We start from the raw sequence: 6,000 nt of genomic DNA on the forward strand, positions 1-6,000 counted from the left end.
AGTAAGAAACAGGAAGTTCCGTAGTGAAAGTGCAACAAAACCAATTTTGATTTCGTTTTGTAATCAGACACAGAATCTCAGATTCTTCATGAAAATGGAGAAGGGTTTTAATCAGGCTGTAAACAGTCAGATAGTTCTAGGAATCGTAGACAGATCTCAGGGTTAATGAAAGTGTGGAGTCTGCAGGTTCGAGGTCGTCAGTGTTGTATCTCGTCATCTCCCTCTCCTCTTCGCCTGTTTCGTAAACGTATACAGTGATTAGTAGCTTGTTGTTAGCTTGAGCAACTTTCAGCAAAACAAAATGGCGTTCTTTGATGCATCTCAGCTTCCTGTTTTTTGTGCTTTTTTACTCAAAACAAAAAACAAAAATCTGCTTGAATGTATTTCTAAAGAAAGTCAATTCTAGTGACTGGTAGCAGCTTCTGATGGTTTTTATTTTTATTTTTCCAAATTCACAAGAAATACTATCAGTAATCACAGATATCTATGGAACACGAGGGTTTGTGTGAAGGTTTGTTCAGCTTTCTCAGTGGGTTAATGCTCCACTCTCACACTGCTGAAGGAATTCATCTTCTGTACCTCACAGATGAATAGAGATCAGTGAGCAAAGAGGCTCCCCTTCCTTCCTTCCTTCCTTCCTTCCTTCTGCTCATCCTATCATCCTCCTTTTTTCCTTCCTTTCTCTCATCTTCCTTCCTTCCTTCCTTCCTTCCTCTCATCCTCCATTTTTCCTTCCTTTCTGTCATCCTCCTTCCTTCCTTCCTTCCTTCCTTCCTCTTATCCTCCCTTTTTCCTTACTTTTGCTCTTCTTCCTTCCTTCCTTCCTTCCTTCCTTCCTTCTGCTCATCCTCCATTTTCCTTCTTCCTCCCTTCCTTCTGTCCTTCCGCTCATCCTATCATCCTCCATTTTTCCTTTTTTTTCTGTCATCCCCCTTCCTTCCTTCCTCTCATCCTTCATTTTTCCTTCCTTCCGAGTTTCTTTCTTTCTTTCTTTCTTTCTTTCTTTCTTTCTTTCTTTCTTTCTACATTCTATTCTTTTTCTATCTTTCTATTCAATACATCCATTCACTAAACTATCCTTCCTTTCTTCCTTTCTTCCTTCCTTTCTTCCTTTCTTTCTTTCTTTCTTTCTTTCTTTCTTTCTTTCTTTCTTTCTTTCTTTCTTTCTTTCTTTCTTTCTTTCTTTCTTTCTTTCTTTCTTTCTTTCTTTCTTTCTTTCTTTCTTTCTTTCTTTCTTTCTTTCTTTCTTTCTACGTTCTATTCTTTTTCTATCTTTCTATTCAATACATCCATTCACTAAACTATCCTTCCTTTCTTTCTTTCTTTCTTTCTTTCTTTCTTTCTTTCTTTCTTTCTTTCTTTCTTTCTTTCTTTCTTTCTTTCTTTCTTTCTTTGAATGAATCGGTGATTTCTGTACCTCACAGATGTTAAATGAATGTGAGATCAGTGTAGCAGAGAGATGTCGCTGCTGCTGACATAAAGTATGTTGAGGTCGGTGTGGAGTCTTCAGTGGAATTGGAATGATGTCATTTTTCATCTTTTTGTACTTAAGTAGACGTTAAAATTGACCTTGACTTGTTATGGAGAACCCTGGTGTGAAAGGGTGTGAAAGGAGACTTGAGACACAGGGGAACTTTAGGGTGAGCTCCATGTACAGAAGGTCTGCAGTTTTCAGAACTGTATTTATATAATAGTTAAAAATGTCAAGAAGGCGTCATGGGAAGGATTTTCCAGGCTGCTACACAGATACGGGAATATAATTCATTTATACTGTCAGTAAAAGGGTGGTGTGTGTGACTCTTTCTCTCTCTCTCTCTCTCTCTCTCTCTCTCTCTCTCACCCACACACACACACACACTGATGGGAGTTCCCTGTAAATGACCCTGAGATTCCTATTGTCTTTATTTCCTGAAGATATCACTGATGTCCTTTTTTGATGGTGGAAGATATTTCCTGTGAAAAGACCCTCTCACTCTCACACTCTCTCTCTCTCTCTCTCTCTCTCTCTCTCTCTCTCTCTCTCTCACATCATCCCTCTTTTTTTGTTTCATTAAATCTCATCTAAGTCTAAATCGTACATCATTGTAATGGCTTCAGATCTGATCTTCTAAAGTCTGATGGTGTGGATCGGCTCACTAGTTTACATAACCTTCATTTTCTTTTCTCATATATTTAATTGACAGAACGCCGCCTGTTTTAACGATAATGACGCTTGATGGTAATGTCTTCAGTTGGTCTCATCTCCAGCCGGGATTTTACAGGGAACAAGAGCAGATTCGTGATTCGAGATGATTTCTGTTTTCTATCCCAAAGTAATGGACTGTTCATGAAGGACTGGGTTAAGAAAGCATGTGAGAGGTGAGAAGAGAGAGTGTGTGAATGAAGGAGAGGTGAGAAGAGAGAGTGTGTGAATGAAGGAGAGGTGAGAAGAGAGAGTGTGTGAATGAAGGAGAGGTGAGAAGAGAGAGTGTGTGAATGAAGGAGAGGTGAGAAGAGAGAGTGTGTGAATGAAGGAGAGGTGAGAAGAGAGAGTGTGTGAATGAAGGAGAGGTGAGAAGAGAGAGTGTGTGAATGAAGGAGAGGTGAGAAGAGAGAGTGTGTGAATGAAGGAGAGGTGAGAAGAGAGAGTGTGAATGAAGGTGAGGTGAGAAGAGAGAGTGTGTGAATGAAGGAGAGGTGAGAAGAGAGAGTGTGTGAATGAAGGAGAGGTGAGAAGAGAGAGTGTGTGAATGAAGGAGAGGTGAGAAGAGAGAGTGTGTGAATGAAGGAGAGGTGAGAAGAGAGAGGTGTGTGAATGAAGGAGAGGGGAGAGGAGGGAGGGTGTGAATGAAGGAGAGGTGAGAAGAGAGAGTGTGTGAATGAAGGAGAGGTGAGAAGAGAGAGTGTGTGAATGAAGGAGAGGTGAGAAGAGAGAGTGTGTGAATGAAGGAGAGGTGAGAAGAGAGAGTGTGTGAATGAAGGAGAGGTGAGAAGAGAGAGTGTGTGAATGAAGGAGAGGTGAGAAGAGAGAGTGTGTGAATGAAGGAGAGGTGAGAAGAGAGTGTGTGTGAATGAAGGAGAGGTGAGAAGCACATGCCGGGTCTAAACACACGGAGCAGATGGTCCTGCGTGTCAAACGAGCAAACACTCGCACTTTATTACACCGCCCATGCTGCGTTATTACTCACCTTCACGTCTGTGTCCGTCCATAACACACTTTAATCTGTCCGTCAATATACCGGTCATTACAGGCTATAAACAGATATTACTCTTTTTATATCGGAAAATTCACACAATGTACATTTAACCTCCAGTCACTGTTACTGAGTTCACACGCTTCTTTCTTTCTTTCTTTCTTTCTTTCTTTCTTTCTTTCTTTCTTTCTTTCTTTCTTTCTTTCTTTCTCAATAAATGAAACCTTTGCTAGAGCTAGCAACACTGTAAATAGCTGAGGGGGGTGCATGTGCATGTGTGTGTGCATGTACGTGTGTGTGTGTGTGTGTGTGTGCATGTACGTGTGTGCATGTATGTGTGTGTGTGTGTGTGTGTGTGCATGTGCGTGTACGTGTGTGTGTGTGCACATTAGCAGTAATGGTTTTGTAAATGCACCTCACGTTTTCTGTGCTGAAGTATTTTCCACTGCGCTGCTTGGCGTCCATGTTGGTCCTCGGCTTGCCCTGCGTGGTTACACAGCTCCCCTCACAGATGTGGCCCATGGCCGCTGTGTTGTGATGGAGAGAGTGTGTGTGTGAGAGAGAGAGTGTGTGTGTGTGTGAGAGAGAGTGTGTGTGTGTGTGTGAGAGAGAGTGTGTGAGAGAGAGAGTGTGTGGGGGAGTGATGCGGTTTGTACTCAGTGCTGAGAGACGCTACTTACTCCGCCTTTACACCTTCATTTTACTGTTTATCATTCTGTTCTTCTCCTTCTTACTGTTTCATATCATCCATACAGACCGAGCTGCTTTGATACACACACACACACACACACTCACTCTGAGACACACACACTCTCTCACACACTCTCTCACACACACACACACACACACACACACACACACTCACTCTGAGAGACACACACTCTCACACACACTCTCTCTCTCACACACACACTCTCTCACACACACGCACACTCTCTCTCTCTCACACACACACACACTGTCTCACACTCTCTTTCTTTCTTTCTTTCTTTCTTTCTTTCTTTCTTTCTTTCTTTCTTTCTTTCTTTCTTTCTTTCTTTCTTTTTCTTTCTTTCTTTCTTTCTTTCTTTCTTTCTTTCTTTCTTTCTTTCTTTCTGTCTTTCTGTCTTTCTGTCTTTCTGTCTTTCTGTCTTTCTGTCTTTCTTTCTTTCTTTCTTTCTTTCTTTCTCTCTCTCTCTCTCTCTCTCTCTCTCTCTCTCTTTCTTTCTTTCTCTCTTTCTTTCTTTCTTTCTTCTTTTTTTTCTTTTCTTCCATCCGTCTGTCCATCCTTCTTTCAAGTTTATTTTTTGTTTGTGTTTATTTATTTTTGCGTGTGTGTGTGTTTGTGGAGGCAGTTTTTGTGTTTTCTTTTCTGTTATGTCCCGAATGAATGAATGAATGAATGAATGAATGAATGAATTGATCAGTTTTGTATGCCTGTGCAGTCAGAATGTCAGCATCATATGGTCCAGCTGCTCCATGTCCCTGTGAGAAAGTGTTTGTTAGTAAACATCATAAAACCTGTTAAACATGGAGGAGATCTTCCAGCGGTATCTCTGCACCATTGCTGCTCGTCTCTGCTTCCTGTAGCAGATCTCCATCACTCCATCATGAAGGCTTTACAGTATAATAATAAGTACACTTATATTGCCAAAAGTTTTGGGACACCCCTCCAATTCACTGAATTCAGGTGCCGAGAACAACACCTGAATTAGTGAGTTCTCCCAGAGTTCTCAGAGTTCTCACCAAATTCTCAATGAGTTCTCACATCTTACTGAGTTCTCACCAAATTCTCAATGAGTTCTCACATCTTACTGAGTTCTCACCAAATTCTGAGTTCTCACCGAGTTCTCACCAAATCCTCACAGAGTTCTGAGTTCTCACCAAATCCTCAGAGTTCTCAGAGTTCTCACCAAATCCTTAGAGTTCTCAGAGTTCTCACCAAATCCTCACAGAGTTCTCAGAGTTCTCACCAAATTCTCACCGAGTTCTTAGAGTTCTCACCAAATCCTCAGAGTTCTCAGAGTTCTCACCAAATTCTTACTGAGTTCTCAGAGTTCTCACCAAATTCTCAGAGTTCTCACCAAATCCTCAGAGTTCTCAGAGTTTTCACCAAATTCTCACCGAGTTCTTAGTTCTCACCAAATCCTCAGAGTTCTCACCAAATCCTCAGTTCTCACCAAATCCTCAGAGTTCTCACCAAATTCTCACCGAGTTCTTAGAGTTCTCACCAAATCCTCAGAGTTCTCAGAGTTCTCACCAAATTCTTACTGAGTTCTCAGAGTTCTCACCAAATTCTCAGAGTTCTCACCAAATCCTCAGAGTTCTCAGAGTTTTCACCAAATTCTCACCGAGTTCTTAGTTCTCACCAAATCCTCAGAGTTCTCACCAAATCCTCAGAGTTCTCACCAAATCCTCAGAGTTCTCACCAAATCCTCAGAGTTCTCACCAAATCCTCAGAGTTCTCAGAGTTCTCATCAAATTCTCACCGAGTTCTCAGAGTTCTCACCAAATTCTCACCGAGTTCTCAGAGTTCTCACCAAATTCTCACCGAGTTCTCAGAGTTCTCACCAAATCCTCAGAGTTCTCACCAAATCCTCAGAGTTCTCAGAGTTCTCATCAAATTCTCACCGAGTTCTCAGAGTTCTCACCAAATTCTCACCGAGTTCTCAGAGTTCTCACCAAATTCTCACCGAGTTCTCAGAGTTCTCACCAAATTCTGAGTTCTCACCAAATCCTCAGAGTTCTCAGAGTTCTCACCAAATTCTCACCGAGTTCTTAGTTCTCACCAAATCCTCAGAGTTCTCACCAAATCCTCAGAGTTCTCACCAAATCCTCAGTTCTCACC

The 6,000-nt window shown here is 41.6% G+C and overlaps 1 protein-coding gene across 7 annotated transcripts in view; it reads left to right on the forward strand.

The window, feature by feature from the left end:
* The window catches only part of adcy7 (adenylate cyclase 7), an 80,844-nt gene that overhangs the window by 29,334 nt on the left and 45,510 nt on the right, over positions 1 to 6,000 (forward strand). Inside the window, exon 3 of one of the 7 annotated variants that reach the window (XM_058381533.1) lies at positions 2,184 to 2,358. The exons of the other annotated variants lie outside the window; for them this stretch is intronic. The gene's annotated coding sequence lies outside the window, so the exon portion shown is untranslated. The remainder of the gene's footprint in view (positions 1 to 2,183; positions 2,359 to 6,000) is intronic. 7 annotated transcript variants of the gene reach the window in all.

The sequence above is a fragment of the Hemibagrus wyckioides genome, linkage group LG27, assembly GCF_019097595.1.
Source record: "Hemibagrus wyckioides isolate EC202008001 linkage group LG27, SWU_Hwy_1.0, whole genome shotgun sequence".
NCBI classification, from domain to species: domain Eukaryota; kingdom Metazoa; phylum Chordata; class Actinopteri; order Siluriformes; family Bagridae; genus Hemibagrus; species Hemibagrus wyckioides.